Below are 25,599 nucleotides of genomic sequence, written 5' to 3'. Positions count from 1 at the left end.
GAAGCCTTTAATAGCATGGATATTAAAAAATGAAAATGAAGGGATACAAGGAACATCTGTAGGAGTGTGTCTCTGTGTACTCTGTGTGTGTGTGTGTGTGTGTGTGTGTTTCAAAATAGCCAGGAGGGTGACTGCAGCCCCGCCTCCTTCTTCCATGCATCCTGCTTGCAACAGATTGAAAAGGGGGAAGAGCTTTGATCTCAATCACAGTTTGAGCCTCGCCTCCTCTCCAGACCCTGCTGATGAATACAGCAATCAAGGGGCTGATCCAACACAACTCTGCCAAGCTCACAGCGGAAGGGAGATTTGAGTCTGGTGCTTGCAAATTTGAGTTTAGCCATTTACCCACTGCGTCAGACCCCATCAGGGGTCTTCAAACTTGGCCCTTTTAGGACTTGTGGACTTCAACTCCCAGCATTCCTCAGCCAGCGTGCCTGGCTGAGGAATTCTGGGAGTTGAAATCAACAAGTCCTAAAAGGGCCAGGTCTGAAGACCCCTGGACTATAGGGTTAGCTTCCCAAAACACAATTTCAAAGCTGCTTCCCCCCCCCCCCAGAAAAAAAACCCACAACGGGAGAGTTCTTTTTCTTGAGACATTTTGATTCTCATCTAAGAAGCTTCATCAGTGCTGGCAGGATGGTGGGGGCTATGGAAGCATTAGTTCTGACAAGATGGGGGGGAGGGGGGAGGGCTTATATTTCTTTGCAGTCATCTGCAGTCATATATCTTTGCAGCTTGCCTCCAGAAATCGTGGGTGCTCCATCACTGGAGATTTTTAAGAAGAAGTTAGCCCAGGGGTCTTCAAACTTGGCCCTTTTATGACTTGTGGACTTCAACTCCCAGAATTCCTCAGCCAGCATGGCTCAGCTTGGAAACCTCTCCTTTCCCCTCAGCATGGCTGACTCAGGAATTCTGGGAGTTGAAGTCCACCAGTCATAAAAGAGCCAAGGTTGCCTCACCCCTGGCCTAAGTCCTCCTGCTCTAAGCGGTGAGCCTCCTAGACCAGGAGTAGGCAACCTTGGCTCTTTTATGACTCATGGACTTCAATTCCCAGAATTCCTGAGCCAGCATGGCTCAGTTTGGAAACCTCTCCCTTTCCCCTCAGCATGGCTGGTTCAGGAATTCTGGGAGTTGAAGACCACCAGTCATAAAAGAGCCAAGGTTGCCTACCTCTAGTCTAGGCCTAGGCTGCTTTATGACTCATGGACTTCAACTCCCAGAATTCCTGAGCCAGCCATGCTGAGGGGAAAAGGAGAGGTTTCCAAGCTGAGCCATGCTGGCTGAGGAATTCTGGGAGTTGAAGTCCACAAGTCATAAAAGAGCCAAGCCTCTGGTGTAGGGTTTCCTGCCTGAGCAGGGGGTTGGACTAGAAGACCTCCAAGGTCCCTTCCAGCTCTCTCCTATTCAATGGAACCGTGGGAGAATACATAGTTAAAAGGATTGAATTGTACAATACACTACAACCTAAAGGGAGAATTTTTACAAAGTGATGTACTTGTGGTAGATGATCACAAAAAAAATGGTCTAGAATGTATTAAAAGTATTTCAGATTAACGTTGGAAGTGTGGACCATATGAAGAGTCGCTTTATCATGATTGTTGGACTTGTTAAAAAAAAATCTCAATTGTGTATAACGATGCAACGAATTTTGCAGATCAACCTTCAATTGAAACCAGAATTTTGTTGCTGAGATCAATGGGCAGCCAACTGGGAAGTGTCACGAAGGATTATTTTCATACAGGATAACTGCTGTGAGACTATTGTACGTGCAAAATAGGGGAAGTCTCTGAAAAACTCAAAATGGAGCAAAGGTTAGCGAAGAGGACACAGAACTAGCAGAGAAGGCAAAATTAAGCTTCTTTGATTAGAAAAAAAGATCAAACAACTTCACTTATCCGTGACTGGAATTCTCCCGTGGACTTTTTGCTGGAAAAAAAAAAAGAGGGATAAAAGTGAAGTTGTCATTTATGAAGAGAAAGAAACTATGATGTAAGTTTAGAGAGATAACCAAATGTACAGGTATAGTATAGGTGGTACTTTGCTCAATAGTAGTAACTGTGAGAGGGATCTCAAAGTCCTAGTGGACAATCAGTTAAATAGGAGCCAGCCGTGTGCTGCAGCTCCCAAAAAGGCCAACATAGTGCTGGGCTGCATTAACAGAGGGATAGAATCAAGATCATGTGAAGTGTTAATACCACTTTACAAGGCCTTGGTAAGGCCACACTTGGAATCCTGCATCCAGTTTTGGTCACCATGATGTAAAAAAGATGTTGAGACTCTAGAAAGAGTGCAGAGAAGAGCAACAAAGAGGATGAGGGCACTGGAGGCTAAAGCATATAAGAAACGGCTGCTGGAATTGGGTAGGTCTAGTTTAATGAAGAGAAGGACGAGGGGGGACATGATAGCAGTCTTCCAATATCTGGAGGGCTACCCCAAAGAAAAGGGAGTCAAGCTATTCACCAAAGCACCTGAAGGCAGGACAAGAAGCAATGGATGGAAACTAACCAAGGAGAGAAACAACCTGGAACTAAGGAGAAACTTCCTGACAGTGAGAACAATTAATCAGTGGAACAACCTGCCTCCAGAAGCGGTGAATGCTTCAACCCTGGAAGTTTTTAAGAGACTGGACAGCCATTTGTTTGAAATAGTATAGGGTTTCCTGCCTGAGCAGTGGGTTGGACTAGATGACCTCCAAGGTCCCTTCCAACTTCTTCTTCTTCTTCTTCTTCTTCTTCTTCTTCTTCTTCTTCTTCTTCTTCTTCTTCTTATTCTTATTATTATTATTATTATTATTATTATCGATCATCGCACAGTCAGCCAGATGTTCAGACTGGATTTGGCATTTTGTCTACCTATCGAGTCCTTACCCAGGACCTGGGATAGGCAGATGTGGATGTTTGATGGCATTACAGATATCGTCGCAGGATGGAAGCAGTTCCTAATAAGGCTGCCTTTTGCAATTGACTAATAGCGAATTTGTCAATGCCAATGGTGTTCAAGTGGTGCTCCAGTTGTTTTGGGATTGCACCCAAGGAGCCTATGACTATTGGTACTACCCTTGCTTGCTTTTGCCACAGTCTTTCTATTTCTATTTGTAGGTCTTTGTATTTTGTTATCTTCTCCAGTTCTTTCTCTTCTATTCTGCTATCTCCAGGCACTGCCACATCCACTATCCAGACTTTTTTGTCTTTCTTATCGACAATTGTTAAGTCTGGGGTGTTATGTTGCAGGTGCTTGTCTGTTTGAATTCTGAAGTCCCAGAGCAGTTTAATTTTATCATTTTCTATGACTTTCTCTATTTTATGATCCCACCAGTTTTTGCTTACAGGCAAATGATATTTTTTGCAGATCTTCCAATGCACCATTGTTGCTACTTTGTCATGCCGCTGCTTGTAATCAGTCTGTGCAATCTTCTTGCAACAGCTTACCAAGTGGTCCACTGTTTCTTCAGCTTCTTTGCATAGGCGGCACTTACTGTCTGTTGCTGTCTTCTCAATTTTGACTTTGTATGCATTTGTCCTTAAGGCTTGGTCTTGTGCAGCCAGAATTAGTCCCTCGGTCTCTTTCTTCAATTTTCCTGCTCTTAGCCATTGCCAGGTTTTATTATTATCTGCTTTCCCAGCTATTTTTTTCATGTATTGGCCATGTAGTGCTTTGTCTTCCCATGCCTCTATTCTGTTCTTCATTTGGTCTTTCTTGTAGGCCAGTTTGGTCTCTCCAGTAGTTAGTAAGCCTTCCTGATATACTAATTTCAGTGCATCTTCATCATTGTTCTTCAGATATTCTTCCAAAGCCATTTTTTCTTCTTCAACCATCTGATGTACTTGTAGCATTCCACGCCCACCTATTTGCCTTGGTAGATAAAGTCTATCAATGTCACTGCGTGGATGAAGGGCATGATTCATTGTCATTATTTTTCTGGTCTGCCTATCCATTGCTTTTAGTTCTGCTTGAGTCCAGTCCACTATTCCAGCTGTGTACCTAATGACTGGGATTGCCCAGGTGTTGATTGCCTTTATGGTATTTCCTCCATTGAGTTTGGACTTTAAGATCTTCTTCACTCTCTTGATGTATTCACCTCTAATCTTTTTCTTGACTTCAGTGTGCTTGATGTTGTCAGCTTGAAGGATACCCAAGTATTTGTAGTACTCTTCCTCATCCAGACTCTTAATGTTATTTTCGTGGGGCATCTTGATTCCTTCAGTTTTCACTATTTTTCCTTGTTTGATAGTAAGTGTGGCACATTTGTCCAAGCCAAACTCCATTACAATATCTTGGCTATATATACGGACAGTGTTGAGCAGCGATTCTATTTCAGATGATGTTTTTCCATACAGCTTCAGATCATCCATATAAAGGAGGTGGGATAGTCTGGCAGATGTTTTTGATGTTTGATAGCCATGTCCTGAGTTATTCAGTATTGTTGACAGAGGAAACAGTGCAATAACAAATAGTAATGGTGATAATGAATCTCCTTGAAATATTCCTCTCTTGATATTAACCTCTCCCAGCCTCTCACCATTGATCTGCAACTGTGTTTTCCATTGTGCCATCGATCTTTGCACAAATTTTCTGATGTTTCTACTGACTCCTGTTATTTCTAGGCACTTTATTATCCAATCATGTGGCAGAGAGTCAAATGCCTTTTTGTAGTCAATCCATGCCACATTCAGGTTGGTCTTCCTTCTCTTGCAGTTTTCCAAGATCATTTTGTCTATTAGGAGTTGATCTTTTGTTCCTCTGCTATTGGGGCGGTTTCCTTTCTGCTCAGGTGGAAAGAGATTGTTTTCAACTAGATGCTGTTGCACTGCATCAGCTACCACACCAGTTAGTAATTTGAAAGTTGTTGGTAAGCAGGTAATTGGCCTGTAGTTACCTGGTGTTGCCCCTTTTGCTGGATTTTTCATTATTAGGTAGGTTTTCCCAGTTGTTAGCCACTTTTCAATTTCTCCTCCTTGTAGTATATTGTTGAACTGCTTGGCAATGAGTGGGTGTATAACAGTTAGATGTTTCAACCAAAACCCATGCAGTTCATCTTCACCTGGTGCTGACCAATTTTTGATTTTCTTTGCTCTTTTTTCTACCATTTTTGTTGTTATTACTAGTTCTTTCATTTCAACTTCTGTTTTATTTGCATCCACCTCTTTTAACCAAGCCGCATCCTTGTTGTATTTCTTTGGGTTATCCCATATCTGCTTCCAGAACTGCACTGTTTCTTCCTTGTCAGGTACTGACTGATTCCTTGCAGTTTCTCCATTGATGGATTGGTAGAAACGTTTCTGATTGGATTGAAATTGGAGGTTCTGCCTATAGTTTGCAATTCGAGCTTCATATCTACTGATTTTCCTGGCTATAGCTGTTATTTGTTGCTTTATTATTTCCAGTGCTTCCTTGATCTTCCTTGTTTCTAAGTGGTATTTCTTGATTAGGTATTCTTTGGTCTTCTTGTTCTTCAGCTTCTTTTCTTTCATCTGTTCTAGCTTGCTTGCATGTGATCTTAACTTGCTGATCTTATTTTCTAGTCTAACCTTCCATTTTTCTGGTGCACTGTTTGTTTGTTTTTCTTCTTTGTTGATTTTGCATCCCAGGTATTCTGTTATAACTGCAGCGGTGCTGTACATTAGTTGGTTTGTTTCTTGCAATGAATTGGTGCTTATACTTGATATTGCAATATTTGCATCTTTTAATGCTTGTGCTAGCTGTTTCTTTGGAACAAGCTTCAATGCAGGTAGCCTTATTCTGTTGTTTTTGTGCTGTTCTAGATGCTCAGTTATTCTTTGTTTCAATTCTTTTATTTCTTTAGTTAGAGGGTTTTGTTCTTCCTGAGGTAGAGGTGCCTGGTTTTCAAATGAGAACAGTTGTATATCTCTGCTAGATTCCTTCACTGCCAACTCCCCCTGGTTTGCCTCTACATTCTGAATTACTTCTGGTAAGGCTTTGATTTCTTTGCCCTGGGTAAACCTTTGCAGTTCGTCCAATTCTGTTTCTGTGAATATTTTATTTCGTGTTATAAATCGGCGTTGATCTGCTAGTCTCTGTTCTGTTATTTCTGATTCTGGATGTTGTTCTTTCCAGAACTGGTGCATTCGTTTTAGATATCCTCTTCTTGTTGGACTTGATCTGTAGTAACAGATCATTATTTCTTTGTTTTCCATCACTGTGTATCTGCGACGGGTAAACACCTTTTCTTCCAGTAGTTCTGCAGCTGCTGGCCCTGGTTGCTCAGCCAACAGTCCTGAGTCCTGTAACCCATTTTTCACCAGATATCCAGGAACTCCAATATCTAGTGCGGACCTTGTTAACCCGGGCGACGTCCGAGCCGGTATGGCATTCTGAAATTTACGTCTCACCATATTTTTTATGGGAGAGACACTCTTTGTCTGACTCCTCTGATGAGACCTGTCCAGTATGGTTGAACCTCTGGCATAGCTCTCATCTTCCTCAGAGTACACAAGCCCCACAACCACGTCAAGGTAGTGCCTCACATTATTATTATTATTATTATTATTATTATTATTATTATTATTATTCATCGCACAGTCAGCCAGATGTTCAGACTGGATTTGGCATTTTGTCTACCTATCGAGTCCTTACCCAGGACCTGGGATAGGCAGATGTGGATGTTTGATGGTATTACAGATATCGTCGCAGGATGGAAGCAGTTCCTAGTAAGGCCGCCTTTTGCAATTGACTAATAGCGAATTTGTCAATGCCAATGGTGTTCAAGTGGTGCTCCAGTTGTTTTGGGATTGCACCCAAGGAGCCTATGACTATTGGTACTACCCTTGCTTGCTTTTGCCACAGTCTTTCTATTTCTATTTGTAGGTCTTTGTATTTTGTTATCTTCTCCAGTTCTTTCTCTTCTATTCTGCTATCTCCAGGCACTGCCACGTCCACTATCCAGACTTTTTTGTCTTTCTTATCGACAATTGTTAAGTCTGGGGTGTTATGTTGCAGGTGCTTGTCTGTTTGAATTCTGAAGTCCCAGAGCAGTTTAATTTTATCATTTTCTATGACTTTCTCTATTTTATGATCCCACCAGTTTTTGCTTACAGGCAAATGATATTTTTTGCAGATCTTCCAATGCACCATTGTTGCTACTTTGTCATGCCGCTGCTTGTAATCAGTCTGTGCAATCTTCTTGCAACAGCTTACCAAGTGGTCCACTGTTTCTTCAGCTTCTTTGCATAGGCGGCACTTACTGTCTGTTGCTGTCTTCTCAATTTTGACTTTGTATGCATTTGTCCTTAAGGCTTGGTCTTGTGCAGCCAGAATTAGTCCCTCGGTCTCTTTCTTCAATTTTCCTGCTCTTAGCCATTGCCAGGTTTTATTATTATCTGCTTTCCCAGCTATTTTTTTCATGTATTGGCCATGTAGTGCTTTGTCTTCCCATGCCTCTATTCTGTTCTTCATTTGGTCTTTCTTGTAGGCCAGTTTGGTCTCTCCAGTAGTTAGTAAGCCTTCCTGATATACTAATTTCAGTGCATCTTCATCATTGTTCTTCAGATATTCTTCCAAAGCCATTTTTTCTTCTTCAACCATCTGATGTACTTGTAGCATTCCACGCCCACCTATTTGCCTTGGTAGATAAAGTCTATCAATGTCACTGCGTGGATGAAGGGCATGATTCATTGTCATTATTTTTCTGGTCTGCCTATCCATTGCTTTTAGTTCTGCTTGAGTCCAGTCCACTATTCCAGCTGTGTACCTAATGACTGGGATTGCCCAGGTGTTGATTGCCTTTATGGTATTTCCTCCATTGAGTTTGGATTTTAAGATCTTCTTCACTCTCTTGATGTATTCACCTCTAATCTTTTTCTTGACTTCAGTGTGCTTGATGTTGTCAGCTTGAAGGATACCCAAGTATTTGTAGTATTCTTCCTCATCCAGACTCTTAATGTTATTTTCGTGGGGCATCTTGATTCCTTCAGTTTTCACTATTTTTCCTTGTTTGATAGTAAGTGTGGCACATTTGTCCAAGCCAAACTCCATTACAATATCTTGGCTATATATACGGACAGTGTTGAGCAGCGATTCTATTTCAGATGATGTTTTTCCATACAGCTTCAGATCATCCATGTAAAGGAGGTGGGATAGTCTGGCAGATGTTTTTGATGTTTGATAGCCATGTCCTGAGTTATTCAGTATTGTTGACAGAGGAAACAGTGCAATAACAAATAATAATGGTGATAATGAATCTCCTTGAAATATTCCTCTCTTGATATTAACCTCTCCCAGCTTTTCACCATTGATCTGCAACTGTGTCTTCCATTGTGCCATCGATTTTTGCACAAATTTTCTGATGTTTCTACTTACTCCTGTTATTTCTAGGCACTTGATTATCCAGTCATGTGGCAGAGAGTCAAATGCCTTTTTGTAGTCAATCCATGCCACATTCAGGTTGGTCTTCCTTCTCTTGCAGTTTTCCAAGATCATTTTGTCTATTAGGAGTTGATCTTTTGTTCCTCTGCTATTGGGGCGGTTTCCTTTCTGCTCAGGTGGAAAGAGATTGTTTTCAACTAGATGCTGTTGTACTGCATCAGCTACCACACCAGTTAGTAATTTGAAAGTTGTTGGTAAGCAGGTAATTGGCCTGTAGTTACCTGGTGTTGCCCCTTTTGCTGGATTTTTCATTATTAGGTAGGTTTTCCCAGTTGTTAGCCACTTTTCAATTTCTCCTCCTTGTAGTATATTGTTGAATTGCTTGGCAATGAGTGGGTGTATAACAGTTAGATGTTTCAACCAAAACCCATGCAGTTCATCTTCACCTGGTGCTGACCAATTTTTGATTTTCTTTGCTCTTTTTTCTACCATTTTTGTTGTTATTACTAGTTCTTTCATTTCAACTTCTGTTTTATTTGCATCCACCTCTTTTAACCAAGCTGCATCCTTGTTGTATTTCTTTGGGTTATCCCATATCTGCTTCCAGAACTGCACTGTTTCTTCCTTGTCAGGTACTGACTGATTCCTTGCAGTTTCTCCATTGATGGATTGGTAGAAACGTTTCTGATTGGATTGAAATTGGAGGTTCTGCCTATAGTTTGCAATTATTATTATTATTATTATTATTATTATTATTATTATTATTATTATTATTATTATTATTATTATTATTATTATTATTATTATTATTTAAATATAGCTATAATTCTGAAGAAATGTTTGGGAGAAGTTTCTTTGTCAATTTTTTTTTTTTGCTATCTTTTCTTTTCCTTTTCTTTTTTTATCTCCTTTTTCTATGTTTACACTAGAGACAGTCCTTGACTTACAACCATTGCCATTCGAACTTCCAACACCACTGAAAAAAGGTGACTGACGACCATTTTTCACACTTATGACCGTTGCAGCCTCCCCTGTCTTCATGTGATCAAAATCCATTTGCTTGGCAACTGACTTGTACTTATGACTGTTGCAGTGTCCCAGGGGGGGTCACGGCATCCCCTTTTGTGACCTCCTGACAGGCAAAGTCAATGGGGGAAAGCCAGATTCACTTAACAACTGTGTTACTAATTTAACAACCGCAGTGATTCCCTTAACAACTGTGGCCAGAAAAGTCATAAAACAGGGCCAAACTCCCTTAACGATTGTCTTGCTTAGCAACAGAATGTTGAGGCTCAGTTGCGGTCGTCAGTTGAGGATTGCTTGCATTATATTTATTATCTCTTTTTTTATTATTTTACAGGACATTTTCCATAAAAAAAGACTAAAAAAGATTGATCAGTTCTGATCGCAGTTTGTGTGTGTGTGTGTGTGTGTGTGTGGTGCCTCTGCAAAAGCTTAAACACCCCCATCGCTTGATTGATGGATTGATGGATGGAGAAATGAATGGCCTGGATCCAAAAACTCAACTCTGTAACCAGATTAAGCATATTGTGCAAACACAATCCAAACATATTATAAATAAAAATAATGATATGCTGTCCTTCCCTGTTTGAAACAAGATTTAGTTAAAAAGAGAGAGAGAAAGAGAGAGAGAGAGAGAGAAATAATGTTTTATTGCTTTAAATGCTGGGTCTGGTTGAAAGCATAAGTGGCTCTGGGCCTATTTCCAATGGTTCAGCTACCAAAGCTTTCCCCTCCTACAGACCCTTGAGGAGAAAGGGGTAGGCTGCTGCCAAGAGCTCTTTGCAAGCCTTTGTTGCTATATGTTAGGCAGAGGTGGGCCTCCTGTGGTCTCAGCTTTCTTGTTCACTTCCTGTTTGCTCTCAGGGTTCCCTCCGTTCATACAGGATGAAAAATAATGACATAGTTTGTCTGTCTGTCTCTGTCCATCCGTCTGTCCATCCATCCATATGTCTGTCTGTCCATCTGTCCATCCATCCATCCATCCATCCATCCATCCATCCATCCATCTATCTATCCCTATCCCTATTCCTATCCCTATCCCTATCCCTATCCCTATCCCTATCCCTATCCCTCTCTACCATCCGTCCATCCATCATCTATCTATCTATCTATCTATCTATCTATCTATCTATCTATCTATCTATCTATCTATCTATCTATCTATCATCTGTGTCTGTCTGTCTATCTGTCTATCTGTCTGTCTCTGTCTGTATCTATCTATCTATCTATCTATCTATCTATCTATCTATCTATCTATCTATCTATCTATCTATCTAGCCAGCCAGCCAACTGTCCATCCATCCATCTGCCTTTCCTTCCGTCCGTCCGTCCATCCATCCGTCCATCTGTCCATTTGTCTGTCTGTCTGTCCATCCGTCCAACCGTCCATCCATCCATCCATCCATCCATCCATCCATCCATCCATCCATCCATCTATCTATCTAGCCAGCCAGCCAGCCAGCCAGCCAACTGTCCATCCATCCATCTGCCTGTCCGTCCATCCATCCTGCCGTCTGTCCATTTGTCTGTCTGTCTGTCTGTCTGTCCATCTGTCCATCCATCCGTCCAACCGTCCATCCATCCATCCATCCATCTATCTATCTATCTATCTATCTATCTATCTATCTATCTATCTATCTATCTATCCATCCATCCATCCATCCATCCATCCATCCATCCATCCATCCATCTATCTATCTATCTATCTATCTATCTATCTAGCCAGCCAACTGTCCATCCATCCATCTGCCTGTCTGTCCGTCCATCCGTCCATCCATCCATCCATCCATCCATCCGTCTGTCCATTCATCCCTCCAAACATCCATCCATCCATCCATCCATCCATCCATCCATCCACACTCAGCTCCACATGTTCCTCTGCCAACTCAAATTCACCCTCCTCCGCTGAATTAGCATCCAAAGATGAGTCCAGGGGCAGATCCATGACACCCTCCCAGTATATTCATGACAGGCAATTAAAATGACTAGATATAATTTTAATATAACAAAAAGAAAGGAAAACCTGCTGATTTCACCCAGCTAGTCCCAATCTTCTGTCAACAAGCATTAATTTCCTGAATTGTAAAGACTGAGTGGGTGGGATCTCATTTTCTTTCAGTGGCTCATTGAGGTATCCTGATTGGGGAAAAAATAGGCTATATCCATAGAAGGATAATATTAAGGCCAAGAAAAGTCACACTTTTTTAAAAAAATTCTGTATTGGCCCTAATGCTTCTACTATATACTATCCAAGTCAGTGTGCTGAATTTTAGGAAGACATTGACAAACTGGAGACTATCCAGAAGATAGTCTGTATAAACCAGTGGTTCTCAACCTTTTTAATGCCGCGACCCCCAACCGGTCGTAAGTCGAGGACTACCCAACCGGTCGTAAGTTGAGGATTACCCAACCGGTCGTAAGTCGAGGACTTTCCCTGCCCGGGAGCGCTGTGTATGCGTGGTGCCACTCCCTGTGCCAGCCGAGGCATAGCTGGCAAGGGGCAGTGACGGCGCAGGGCGACCACCGGCTGGGCCACCAGCTGGCCCAGCCCAAGGGAGGTAAGGCACCCACCGGGCCCCACGCGCGCCAGCAACCCTCCCTGCGCCCGCTGGCTTCCCACCTTCCACTCCTGGCCCTCTTTAACTTACATTTTTAGTAGTTGCTCAGCAGGGAGAGGTGGAAACTTCCAGATAGCTCGCCTTCACTGCAGACAACTTGCAGCACCGTTTGGAGACTGGGGCTTTTGGCGGGCTCAGCAGGGCAGAGACAGCCTGGACAATTCCTATTGGCTTTTGAAAGCCAATAGAATTAGACTCTATTCAAGAGAGTCTATTCTATTGGCTTTCAAAAGCCAATAGAATAAAAGGGAGTAGCACAGCTAAGGAAAAGGGGGAAAAAAATGGTGGACTGCGTTGTTTGGCGACCCCCGTGAAATGATCATGGGGTCGCGACCCAGGTTGAGAACCGCTGGTATAAACAGAGCTGTAGAATCAAAATCACGTGAAGTATTAGTACTGCCTTATAAATCCTTAGGAAGACCACACTTGGAATACAGCATCCAGTTTTAGTCACTACATTACAAAAAGAAAAAAAAGACATTGAGACTTTGGGGAAAGTGCAGAGAAGTCCAACTAGGATAATTGAAGGTTTGGAGACCAAAATGTATGACGAATGGTTGCAGGAATTGGGTGTGGCTAGTCTAGAGAAAAGAAGGATTAGGAGTGACATGATAACTACCTTGAAGGGCTTCCTCAAAGAAGAGGGAGTCAAGCTATTCTCCAAAGTGCCTGAAGGCAGGACAAGAAACAACGGAGGGAAACTAATCAAGGAGAAGAAGCAACCTGGAATTAAGAAGAAACTTCCTAACAGTGTGAACAATTAACCAGTAGAGCACTTGCCTTCAGAAGTTGTAGGTGCTCCATCACTGGAGGTTTTTTAGAAGAGACTGGACAGCCACTTGTCTGAAGTGGTGTAGGGTCTCCTGCTTGAGCAGGGGGTTGGACTAGAAGACCTCCAAGGTCCCTTCCAATTCTATTCTGATCGAAGAGAGCAACCAAAATGATAAGGGACCTGGAAAGAAAAACATAGATGAGAACTACAAAGACACAGGATTGGTGTTTTCAAAGATCTAAAGGGCAGAATCGTTTGGAATGTTATGACTTGTGGACTTGTGGACGCTGGCTGAGGAATTCTGGGAGTTGAAGTCCACATGTCATAAAAGGGCCAAGTTTGAAGACCCCTGGGCTAGATGATCTCCAAGACCTTTCCCAACTCTTCATTCTATGATTATATAGGAAAAAAAATGTATAATTCTTATTTTCTGGATTGACAAAACCTCTTGCTGGCTATTTCATTAACGTTGAGTTGCACAGCTCACAGTTTTATAGTCCAGTTCTTTTCCTGTGAGGAGAAATTTGAGCAAAATTCCAGTAGAAGTGGAATTGTAGATGACGTTCCCCAAAGAAATTGCTTTTTATCCTTTAATTTTTTTTAATTAGGAGGCTTAGGGAAGGAAAAACATACTTGCCATTACCGAGGCTTCATTCTTCTTCTTTAATGACATGCTTGATGAAAATGTTCAGGTTTAAATGACACTTTGTACTGAAATAAGGATGTGGAGGGGGGTTTTTTTGGGAAGTGTTTTAATATCAACCTATGTTGAGAAATGATGACACAAAGAACACTTGCTGCTTTGTGTTCTTTTGCATATAAGGATTTCTTTTTCCTGCGTAAAGACTTTCCAAAAAATTGCTGAGGATGTAAAATTGCCCCTTTAATATAAAGGCCAACATAAAACCATCTCTGAAATTGCCTAGAAAAAGTTCTGCTATTATTATAGACGGCTTTAGTGATTATAATTAGATAAACAGAAGGGGGGGAAACCAGGTCATGCTAATTTTATTTATTTATTTATTGCCAAAATAAACCACAATTTCCACTTAATCCTTCAAGACTGAGGGGCAGTGGGCTCCAATACAGGTAATCCTAAACTTATAACCATTTGTTTAGTGACTGTTTGAAGTTGCAACATACAACTGGACCTCACACTTATGCCTGTCGTAGCATCCCGACGGTCATGTAACTAAAACTGAGGCACTTGGCAACTAGCACAATAGTTGCAGAATCCTGGCGTCCTGTGATGGCCGTTTCAATGCAACAGATGGAAACTAATCAAGGAGACAAGCAACCTAGAACTAAGAAGAAATTTCTTGAAAGTTAGAATAATTAACCAGTGGAACAACCTGCCTCCAGAAGCAGTGAATGCTCCAACACCTGAAGTTTTTAAGAAGAGATTGGACAACCATTGGTCTGAAATGGTAATAGGGTTTCCTGCCCGAGCAGGGGGTTGGACTAGATGACCTCCAAGGTCCCTTACAACTCTGTCTATTCTATTCTATTCTATTCTATTCTATTCTATTCTATTCTATTCTATTCTTCCATTCCACTCCACTCCATATATTCTATTCTATTCTATCCCATCCCATCCCATCCCATCCCATCCCATCCTATCCTATCCTATCCTATCCCATTCCATTCCACTCCATTCCATATTCTATTCTATTCTATTCTATTCTATTCTATTCTATTCTATTCTATTCTATTCTATTCTCCCATCCCATCCCATCCCATCCCATCCCATCCCATCCCATCCCATCCCATCCCATCCCATCCTATCCTATCCTATCCTATCCTATCCTATCCTATTCTTCTAGCTAGCTTCCAATAAGCAAAGTCATTGGGGGAAACCAGATTTGCTTAACAACCCCATGATTCACTTAAGTACAGTGGTTTGCTTAACAACCATGGCAAAACAGTAGTAGAATCAGGCATGATTCCATGAACAATTGTGTTGCTTGGCAACAGTCCCAATTATGGCTGTAAGTCAAAGACTTCCTATTGTCAGAATTACCAGTCATCCATTTGTGGAAGGGAGCTATTTTTTTAAAATAAGTTTTATTTATAATACAATTAAAAAACATTGGATATAACATGACATTTCAGTATATACATTCTTACCAAGTTCCACATTTTACAATCATTTCTTCATCTCTAATTATACATCTAAGTTTTATATACAGTACTTATTCTAAAATAACATCTATTTCTCTCTTAACGCTAACCTTTAATCCCAAACGTCCTCCTCGAATCCCTCCAGCGGTAAAATTTATCCCAGGTTTCATAATAAACTGATCCACATTTATCTTTTCATATCCTTGTGAGCCTGTCCATTTCTGCACATGCTAATATTTTATGTATTAACTTTTCCTCTGTGGGAATTTCCTTGCTCTTCCATTTTTGCGCAAAAGCAAACCTAGCTGTCGTCAAGATGTGTAACAGCAAATAGATTGTTCCCCTGTTGTACTTTTCTGTAGCTATTCCCAACAATAATAGTTCAGGTTTTAATTCTAAGTCCAATATTAATATATCCTTCAGCCAACTTTTTTATCCTATTCCAATACTCACAGGCCTTTGGGCACTCCCACCACATATGATAATATGATCCAATTGCTATTTTACATTTCCAGCATAAAGGTGAGATATTTGAGCCCATTTTAGCTAGCCTTGTAGGTGGAAGATGTGGAAGGGAGCTATTAACCAACAGAATAAAAGACTAACAGAGTTGGGAGGGATGGGTATGGCTAGTCTAGAGAAAAGAAGGACTAGGGGGCGACGTGGTAGCAATATTCCAGTATTTGAGGAGCTGCCACCAAGAAAAGGGGGTCAAACTATTCTCCAAAGCACCAGAGGGCAGGACGAGAGAAGCAACCTGGAATTAAGGAGAAACTTCCTGACAGTGAGGACAATTAACTAGTGGAACAGCTGGCCTCCAGATGTTGTGGGTGCTTCAACACTGGAGGTTTTTAAACTGAGACTGGACAGCGACTTGTCTGAAGTGGAATAGGGTCTCCTGCTTGAGCAGTGGGCTGGACTAGAAGACCACCAAGGTCCCTTCCAACTCTATTCTGATTGATTGGTTGATTGATTGATTGATTGATTGATTGATTGATTGATTGAAAGTGGCAGACCCTTCAAGGTGGGCCAGACTCTGGCATCAGTGGCCATTCAGATATCCAGGGGCCAAGCCATTACAGGTAAGGAACAAAATTTGGAATTCTACTCGGAAGCGGATTGCAAGGCAATACCCACAAAACTGGACTAGAAGTTCTCCCCTGTCCGTAACTGACGTTCTGTATGGATTAATAGCTTCCAGATAGCCTTCAAAGGCAGCCCCATGTAAAGTGTACTGCAGTGGTCAGTTCATAAGGTAATAAGGACATGAGTGCTCACTGTCATGGCACCACGTTTCAGAAGGACATAGAATCATAGGGCTGGAGAAGACATTCAAGGTCTTCTAGTCCAACCCCTTGCTCAAGGCAAAAGTCCTTATACCGTCCCAGACAAATGTCGGTCCAATCCCAAAGATGCTTTTTCACAAGGCAAATGGACTTCCTTGTTTTTCTTTGAAGACATTTTGCCTCTCATCCAAGAAGCTTCTTCAGCTCTGACTGGATGGCGGAGGATGGAAGGATTTATACTCCTTGCAGACAGCTGGTCATTTGCATCCTTTTAGAGAGTCCTTGAGGCCACCTGGAGGGTTATCTGTGTCCTCAGGGTCCGCTGACTGGTGCAAATGGGTCTGGAGCCTTCTTGGAACTGCTGAAAGGACTGTGTTGTAGACTGGAGATAGATGATGTCGTATTCCTCCCCCTCTGTTGAGGGAGGGCTGTTCAATTTTGACGTAGATGGCCAATCTTTTCTTGAAAACCTCCAGCGATGGAGCACCCACAACTCATAATGTAATGTCATTGGTGTATCTATAACCTTGGTGTACCAGTCAACCCTGGACAAAGCCCCTCCAGCTATATCCATCTACCTTTTCAGACGTTCCATGAGTCCAAAAAGATCTGCCAAAAAGGCCAACACAGTGCTAGGCTTCATTAACAGAGGGATAGAATCAAGATCAGGTGAAGTGTTAATACCACTTTACAATGCCTTGGTAAGGCCACACTTGGAATACGGCATCCAGTTTTGGTCACCACGATGTAAAAAAGATGCTGAGACTCTAGAAAGAGTACAGAGAAGAGCAACAAAGATGATTAGGGGACTGGAGGCTAAAATATATAAGGAACGGTTGCTGGAATTGGGTTTGGGACAGGATAGTAGTGTTCCAGTATCTCAGGGGCTGCCCCAAAGAAGAGGGAGTCAAGCTATCCTCCAAAGCCCCTGAAGGCAGGAGAAGAAGCAATGGATGGAAACCAATCAAGGAGAGAAGCAACCTAGAACTAAGGAGAAACTTCCTGACAGTCAGAACAATTAACCAGTGGAACAACCTGCCTCCAGAAGCTGTGAATGCTCCAACACTGGACGTTTCTAAGAAGAGACTGGACAGCCATTTGTCTGAAATGGTATAGGGCCTGAGCCGGGGGTTGGACTAGATTACCTCCAAGGTCCCTTCCAACTTTATTATTATTATTATTATGGATCATCGCACAGTCAGCCAGATGTTCAGACTGGATTTGGCATTTTGTCTACCTATCGAGTCCTTACCCAGGACCTGGGATAGGCAGATGTGGATGTTTGATGGTATTACAGATATCGTCGCAGGATGGAAGCAGTTCCTAATAAGGCCGCCTTTTGCAATTGACTAATAGCGAATTTGTCAATGCCAATGGTGTTCAAGTGGTGCTCCAGTTGTTTTGGGATTGCACCCAAGGAGCCTATTACTATTGGTACTACCCTTGCTTGCTTTTGCCACAGTCTTTCTATTTCTATTTGTAGGTCTTTGTATTTTGTTATCTTCTCCAGTTCTTTCTCTTCTATTCTGCTATCTCCAGGCACTGCCACGTCCACTATCCAGACTTTTTTGTCTTTCTTATCGACAATTGTTAAGTCTGGGGTGTTACGTTGCAGGTGCTTGTCTGTTTGAATTCTGAAGTCCCAGAGCAGTTTAATTTTATCATTTTCTATGACTTTCTCTATTTTATGATCCCACCAGTTTTTGCTTACAGGCAAATGATATTTTTTGCAGATCTTCCAATGCACCATTGTTGCTACTTTGTCATGCCGCTGCTTGTAATCAGTTTGTGCAATCTTCTTGCAACAGCTTACCAAGTGGTCCACTGTTTCTTCAGCTTCTTTGCATAGGCGGCACTTACTGTCTGTTGCTGTCTTCTCAATTTTGACTTTGTATGCATTTGTCCTTAAGGCTTGGTCTTGTGCAGCCAGAATTAGTCCCTCGGTCTCTTTCTTCAATTTTCCTGCTCTTAGCCATTGCCAGGTTTTATTATTATCTGCTTTCCCAGCTATTTTTTTCATGTATTGGCCATGTAGTGCTTTGTCTTCCCATGCCTCTATTCTGTTCTTCATTTGGTCTTTCTTGTAGGCCAGTTTGGTCTCTCCAGTAGTTAGTAAGCCTTCCTGATATACTAATTTCAGTGCATCTTCATCATTGTTCTTCAGATATTCTTCCAAAGCCATTTTTTCTTCTTCAACCATCTGATGTACTTGTAGCATTCCACGCCCACCTATTTGCCTTGGTAGATAAAGTCTATCAATGTCACTGCGTGATGAAGGGCATGATTCATTGTCATTATTTTTCTGGTCTTCCTATCCATTGCTTTTAGTTCTGCTTGAGTCCAGTCCACTATTCCAGCTGTGTACCTAATGACTGGGATTGCCCAGGTGTTGATTGCCTTTATGGTATTTCCTCCATTGAGTTTGGACTTTAAGATCTTCTTCACTCTCTTGATGTATTCACCTCTAATCTTTTTCTTGACTTCAGTGTGCTTGATGTTGTCAGCTTGAAGGATACCCAAGTATTTGTAGTACTCTTCCTCATCCAGACTCTTAATGTTATTTTCGTGGGGCATCTTGATTCCTTCAGTTTTCATTATTTTTCCTTGTTTGATAGTAAGTGTGGCACATTTGTCCAAGCCAAACTCCATTACAATATCTTGGCTATATATACGGACAGTGTTGAGCAGCGATTCTATTTCAGATGATGTTTTTCCATACAGCTTCAGATCATCCATATAAAGGAGGTGGGATAGTCTGGCAGATGTTTTTGATGTTTGATAGCCATGTCCTGAGTTATTCAGTATTGTTGACAGAGGAAACAGTGCAATAACAAATAGTAATGGTGATAATGAATCTCCTTGAAATATTCCTCTCTTGATATTAACCTCTCCCAGCCTCTCACCATTGATCTGCAACTGTGTCTTCCATTGTGCCATCGATCTTTGCACAAATTTTCTGATGTTTCTACTGACTCCTGTTATTTCTAGGCACTTTATTATCCAATCATGTGGCAGAGAGTCAAATGCCTTTTTGTAGTCAATCCATGCCACATTCAGGTTGGTCTTCCTTCTCTTGCAGTTTTCCAAGATCATTTTGTCTATTAGGAGTTGATCTTTTGTTCCTCTGCTATTGGGGCGGTTTCCTTTCTGCTCAGGTGGAAAGAGATTGTTTTCAACTAGATGCTGTTGCACTGCATCAGCTACTACACCAGTTAGTAATTTGAAAGTTGTTGGTAAGCAGGTAATTGGCCTGTAGTTACCTGGTGTTGCCCCTTTTGCTGGATTTTTCATTATTAGGTAGGTTTTCCCAGTTGTTAGCCACTTTTCAATTTCTCCTCCTTGTAGTATATTGTTGAACTGTTTGGCAATGAGTGGGTGTATAACAGTTAGATGTTTCAACCAAAACCCATGCAGTTCATCTTCACCTGGTGCTGACCAATTTTTGATTTTCTTTGCTCTTTTTTCTACCATTTTTGTTGTTATTACTAGTTCTTTCATTTCAACTTCTGTTTTATTTGCATCCACCTCTTTTAACCAAGCCGCATCCTTGTTGTATTTCTTTGGGTTATCCCATATCTGCTTCCAGAACTGCACTGTTTCTTCCTTGTCAGGTACTGACTGATTCCTTGCAGTTTCTCCATTGATGGATTGGTAGAAACGTTTCTGATTGGATTGAAATTGGAGGTTCTGCCTATAGTTTGCAATTCGAGCTTCATATCTACTGATTTTCCTGGCTATAGCTGTTATTTGTTGCTTTATTATTTCCAGTGCTTCCTTGATCTTCCTTGTTTCTAAGTGGTATTTCTTGATTAGGTATTCTTTGGTCTTCTTGTTCTTCAGCTTCTTTTCTTTCATCTGTTCTAGCTTGCTTGCATGTGATCTTAACTTGCTGATCTTATTTTCTAGTCTAACCTTCCATTTTTCTGGTGCACTGTTTGTTTGTTTTTCTTCTTTGTTGATTTTGCATCCCAGGTATTCTGTTATAACTGCAGCTGTGCTGTACATTAGTTGGTTTGTTTCTTGCAGTGAATTGGTGCTTATACTTGATATTGCATATTTGCATCTTTTAATGCTTGTGCTAGCTGTTTCTTTGGAACAAGCTTCAATGCAGGTAGCCTTATTCTGTTGTTTTTGTGCTGTTCTAGATGCTCAGTTATTCTTTGTTTCAATTCTTTTATTTCTTTAGTTAGAGGGTTTTGTTCTTCCTGAGGAAGAGGTGCCTGGTTTCCAAATGAGAACAGTTGTATATCTCTGCTGGATTCCTTCACTGCCAACTCCCCCTGGTTTGCCTCTACATTCTGAATTACTTCTGGTAAGGCTTTGATTTCTTTGCCCTGGGTAAACCTTTGCAGTTCGTCCAATTCTGTTTCTGTGAATATTTTATTTCGTGTTATAAATCGGCGTTGATCTGCTAGTCTCTGTTCTGTTATTTCTGATTCTGGATGTTGTTCTTTCCAGAATTCGTGCATTCGTTTTAGATATCCTCTTCTTGTTGGACTTGATCTGTAGTAACAGATCATTATTTCTTTGTTTTCCATCACTGTGTATCTGCGACGGGTAAACACCTTTTCTTCCAGTAGTTCTGCAGCTGCTGGCCCTGGTTGCTCAGCCAACAGTCCTGAGTCCTGTAACCCATTTTTCACCAGATATCCAGGAACTCCAATATCTAGCGCGGACCTTGTTAACCCGGGCGACGTCCGAGCCGGTATGGCATTCTGAAATTTACGTCTCACCATATTTTTTATGGGAGAGACACTCTTTGTCTGACTCCTCTGATGAGACCTGTCCAGTATGGTTGAACCTCTGGCATAGCTCTCATCTTCCTCAGAGTACACAAGCCCCACAACCACGTCAAGGTAGTGTCTCACTGGGGGATTATTATTATTATTATTATTATTATTATTATTATTATTATTATTATTATTATTATTATTATTATTATTATTATTATTATTATTATCTTCAGACCCCTAGACTGGAAGGAAAAGATGACTCATTTAAATTTGCTCCCAATGGAATCCCTGGCAAAATCTTTTCTATGGCAACCAAAGGCAGCATCGGAAGCATTCCAAACTCCTAGAAAGATTTGGACAGACCCCAAATAAAAATCACTCACCAGATGCCCAAAATTGCAAAAATAATGATTTCCACCACCCCTCTCACAGACACTTGGGATTTAGCTTCATTGTTTGTCACGTTATGTTCCTCCAGTCTTAAAGAGATGGATATGAGGAGCGAAGCTACTGGGAAGTGGGTGATGGTGGCAATTCCCGACACTAATATGATGTGATGTTCCATTGCACAGGAGTGGAATTTGTACCTGCAGGCTTTGCATCCTGCTGGTGTCACCCCCAACTTGACCATCAGAATTTTCACTTCTGTGGCTCCACGTTGGGAATAAGATGTGTGGCAGATAAGAAGGAATCGCCAAGAAATTGACAGAAATTTCTCCCATGCTATATCATTTTCCAATTATTATTATTATTTAGATCTGTTGACATCTTGCCTATTACATGGCTTATTCCTTTTAGTATCCTCCAAGGAAAATCCTCATCATTTGGTGGGAGGAGAGGAACAGTTATGTAATGTCACAATTTTGTGATGAGCATATGCTGGCCTTCAACACTTTTGGATGTAGTCTTGATGGGACTAAACCAGGGGTAGGCAACCTTGGCTCTTTTATGATTCGTGGACTTCAACTCCCAGAATTCCTGAGCCAGCATGGGGAAACTATGGCCCCCTTCATGACTGGTGGCCTTCAACTCCCAGAATTCCTGAGCCAACCATGCTGAGGGGAAAGTGAGAGGTTTCCAAGCTGAGCCATGCTGGCTCAGGAATTCTGGTATTTGAAGTCCACGAGTCAGAAAGCGGCCTAGGCCTAGAACAGGGGTAGGCAACCTTGGCTCTTTTATGACTCGTGGACTTCAACTCCCAGAATTCCTGAGCCAGCCATGCTGAGGGGAAAGGGAGAGGTTTCCAAGTGGAGCCATGCTGGCTCAGGAATTCTGGGAGTTGAAGTCCTCGAGTCATAAAAGAGGCAAGGTTGCCTACCTCTGAACTAGGCCTAGGCAGCTTTATGACTCGTGGACTTCAGCTCTCAGCTTGGAAACCTCTCCCTTTCCCCTCAGCATGGCTGGCTCAGGAATTCTGGGAGTTGAAGTCCACCAGTCATAAAAGAGCCAAGGTTGCTTACCCCTGGACTAAACCATCCCTTTCAGGAATGAACGGTTACTACAGATAGTCCCTGACTTACCTGACTTGTCCCTTCAACCATTCATCATACTGTTTAGCCTCTAGATGTTGTGTCATCTTCATTGCTTTTATCTGTACTCTATCTAAGCCTCAGCATCTTTTTGTAACATGATGACCAGAACTGAATGCACTGGTCTCACCAATCTAGTATAAAGCGGTATTATCATCAGCTTAACAGCCATGGTGGTGCAGTGGTTAGAAAGCAGTATTGCAGGCTAATCCTGCTGACTGCTGATTGCCAGCAGCTTGGCAGTTCGATCCTGACCAGCTCAAGGTTAACTCAGCCTTCCATCCTTCTGAGGTCTGTAAAATGAGGACCCAGGCTGTCTCTGTAAACCACTTAGAGAGAGCTGTAAAGCACTGGGAAGTGGTATATAAGTCTAAGTGCTATTGCCATTTTCCTTCCTTCCTTCCTTCCTTCCTTCCTTCCTTCCTTCCTTCCTTCCTTCCTTCCTTCCTTCCTTCCTTCCTTCCTTCTCAGTGGTTAGAATGCAATATTTCAGGCTAACTCTGCCCACTGTCAGCAGTTCGATCCTGACCGGCTCAAGGTTGACTCAGCCTTCCATCCTTCTGAGGTTGGTAAAATGAGGACCCAGATTGTTGGAGACAACAGGCTGACTCTGTAAACCGCTTAGATAGGGCTGTAAAGCACTGTGAAGTGGTATGTAAGTCTATATGGTATTGCTATTTCTATTTCTAGTCCTCCGTTTCCATATTCCCATATTTCCATATTTTCATTTCCATATTTCTATATTTCCATATTTCTATTTCTATTATTTCTATTCGAGAGCTCTGGTGGCACAGTGGTTAGAATGCAGTACTGCAGGCTGTTAACTCTGCTCACTGTCAACAGTTTGATTCTCACCGGCTCAAGATTGACTCAGCCTTCCATTCTTCTGGGGTCGGGAAAATGAGGACCCAGATTGTTGGGGACAACAGGTGGACTCTGTAAACCTCTTAGAGAGGGCTGTAAAGCACTGTGAAGTGCAATATAAGTCTATGTGCTATTGCTATTGCTATACTTCTGTTTCCATATTTCTATTTCTTTCTATTTCTATATTTCTGTATTTCTATTTCTATTATTTCTATTCTAGAACCCTGGTGGCACAGTGGTTAGAATGCAGTATCACAAGCTAATCCTGCTGACTGCCAGCAGTTCAATCCAGACTGATTCAAAGTTGACTTAGCCTTCCATCCTTCCTAGGTCAATAAAATGAAGATCCAGATTGTTGAGGGCAACATGCTGACTCTGAAAACTGCTTATAGAGGGCTGTAAAGCACCGTGAAGCAGTATATAAGTCTATATAAGTGCTATTGCTAAATGCTATTGCAGCTCCAATCTATAATGGACAAGAGTCTATTGCAGAGTTGTCCATTTAATTGAATTTCTGGAATACAACGACCATGAAATGGTATATGGACTCTAGCAACTTCTCCAAAGCTGATGTCCTTGAGTCGTTGAACTACAAATTACACTTCCCAGCCAACAAGCACAGGTGAAGGGTTCTGGATGGGAGTGATTGGACAAAGATTGAACAAATTATATATATACATTGCTTACTGGTGTATACCGCTTAGAGAGTGCTTGCACTTAAAGCGGTATATAAGTCTCATAAATAAATAAATAAATAAAGGTGGATCAGCAAAATGCTGTGGACATAATATACTTCAATTTCTGTAAAGCATTTGGTAAAGTAGACCACAACTTACTTGTTGGCAAGCTACCTGTTGAAAAATGTGGGATAGGCAGCTTCATCAGCATATGGGTTTGTAACTGGCTGACAAATGGTACAACGTGTAGTCCTCAAGGGAACCGCATCTACATGGAGGGAAGTAAACAATGAGATATCCCCAGGTTCCATTTTGGGCCCAATACTCTTCAATATCTTCATAAACAATATAGATGAGGGAATAGAAGGGGAAGTCATCACATTTGCAAATGACATTAAGCTGGTCAACACCCCAGAAGATCAGCTCAAGTTCCAAAAAGACCTTGACCGATTGAACACTGAGCCCTATCTATCAACATAGATAAAAAATAAGTTTTTACACTTAAGCAAGCAACTGTATAGGTACAGGCTAGGTGAAACTTAGCTTTATGGCAGTATTGTGAGAAGGGTCTTGGAATCCTAGTGGACAATCACTTGAATATGAGTCAACAGTGTGCAGCCACTGCCAAAAAAGCCAACGCACTCCTACGCTGCAATAATAGAGGGATAGAATCAAAATCACATAATGTTCTAGTACCAATTTTCAAAGCCTTAGTAAGACCACACTTGGAATGCTGCATCCAGTTCTGGTCACCACAGTATAAAAAAGATGTTGAGATGCTAGAAAAGAACAGCAGAGAAGAACAACAAAGATGATTAGGGGTCTGGAGGCTAAAACATATGAAAAACAGTTGCAGGAACCATCTAGTGAAGAGAAGGACCAGGGGAGACACGATAGCAGTCTTCCAATATTTGAGGGGCTGTCACAGAGAGGAAGGAGGTCAACCTATTTTCCAAAGCACTCGAAGGCCAGACAAGGAACAATGGATGGAAACTGATCCAGGAGAGATTCAATCTAGAAATAAGGAGAAATTTTCTGATAGCGAGAACAATCATCCAGTGGAACAGCTTGCCTTCAGTGGTTGTGAGAGCTTCATCATTGGAAGCTTTCAAGGAGAGACTGGACTGCCATCTACCAGAAATGGCGTAGGGTCTCCTGCTTCAGGGGGTGGTTGGACTAGATGACCTACAAAGTCCCTTCCAACTCTGTTATTCTAATTCTAAAGGAATTGGGCCTGTCTAGTGTAATGAAAAGAAGGACTACGGGAGACACGATAGCAGTGTTTAAATATTTGAAGGACTCTTACAGAGACAAGGGGGGTTAATTATTTTCCAAAGCACCGAAAAGCAAGATGAGAAACAACGGATGGAAACTCATCCAGGAGAGAAGCAACCTAGAACTAAGGAGAAATTTCCTGACAGTGAGAACAATTAATCAGTGGGATGACTTGCCTCCAGAAGTTGTGGGTGCTCCATCACTGCAGGCTTTCAAGAAGAGATTGGATAGCAATGTGTTTGGAATGATATAAGGACTTTGCTTTGAGCAAGGGTTGTGTCAAGCCCCAAGTATGTAGGGCCTTTCCAAGTGGTCCAGGTTGTTAACTCAGTTACTGTAAGGTTGCGACTACCTCGGACCATGGAACACAGGGTGCACC

Source organism: Crotalus tigris, unplaced genomic scaffold (assembly GCF_016545835.1).
Source record: "Crotalus tigris isolate CLP2741 ecotype Arizona unplaced genomic scaffold, ASM1654583v1 scf7180000018864.669028, whole genome shotgun sequence".
NCBI classification, from domain to species: Eukaryota; Metazoa; Chordata; class Lepidosauria; order Squamata; family Viperidae; genus Crotalus; species Crotalus tigris.
The sequence above is the reverse complement of the archived record's forward strand: the minus strand, read 5'-3'. Positions refer to the sequence as shown.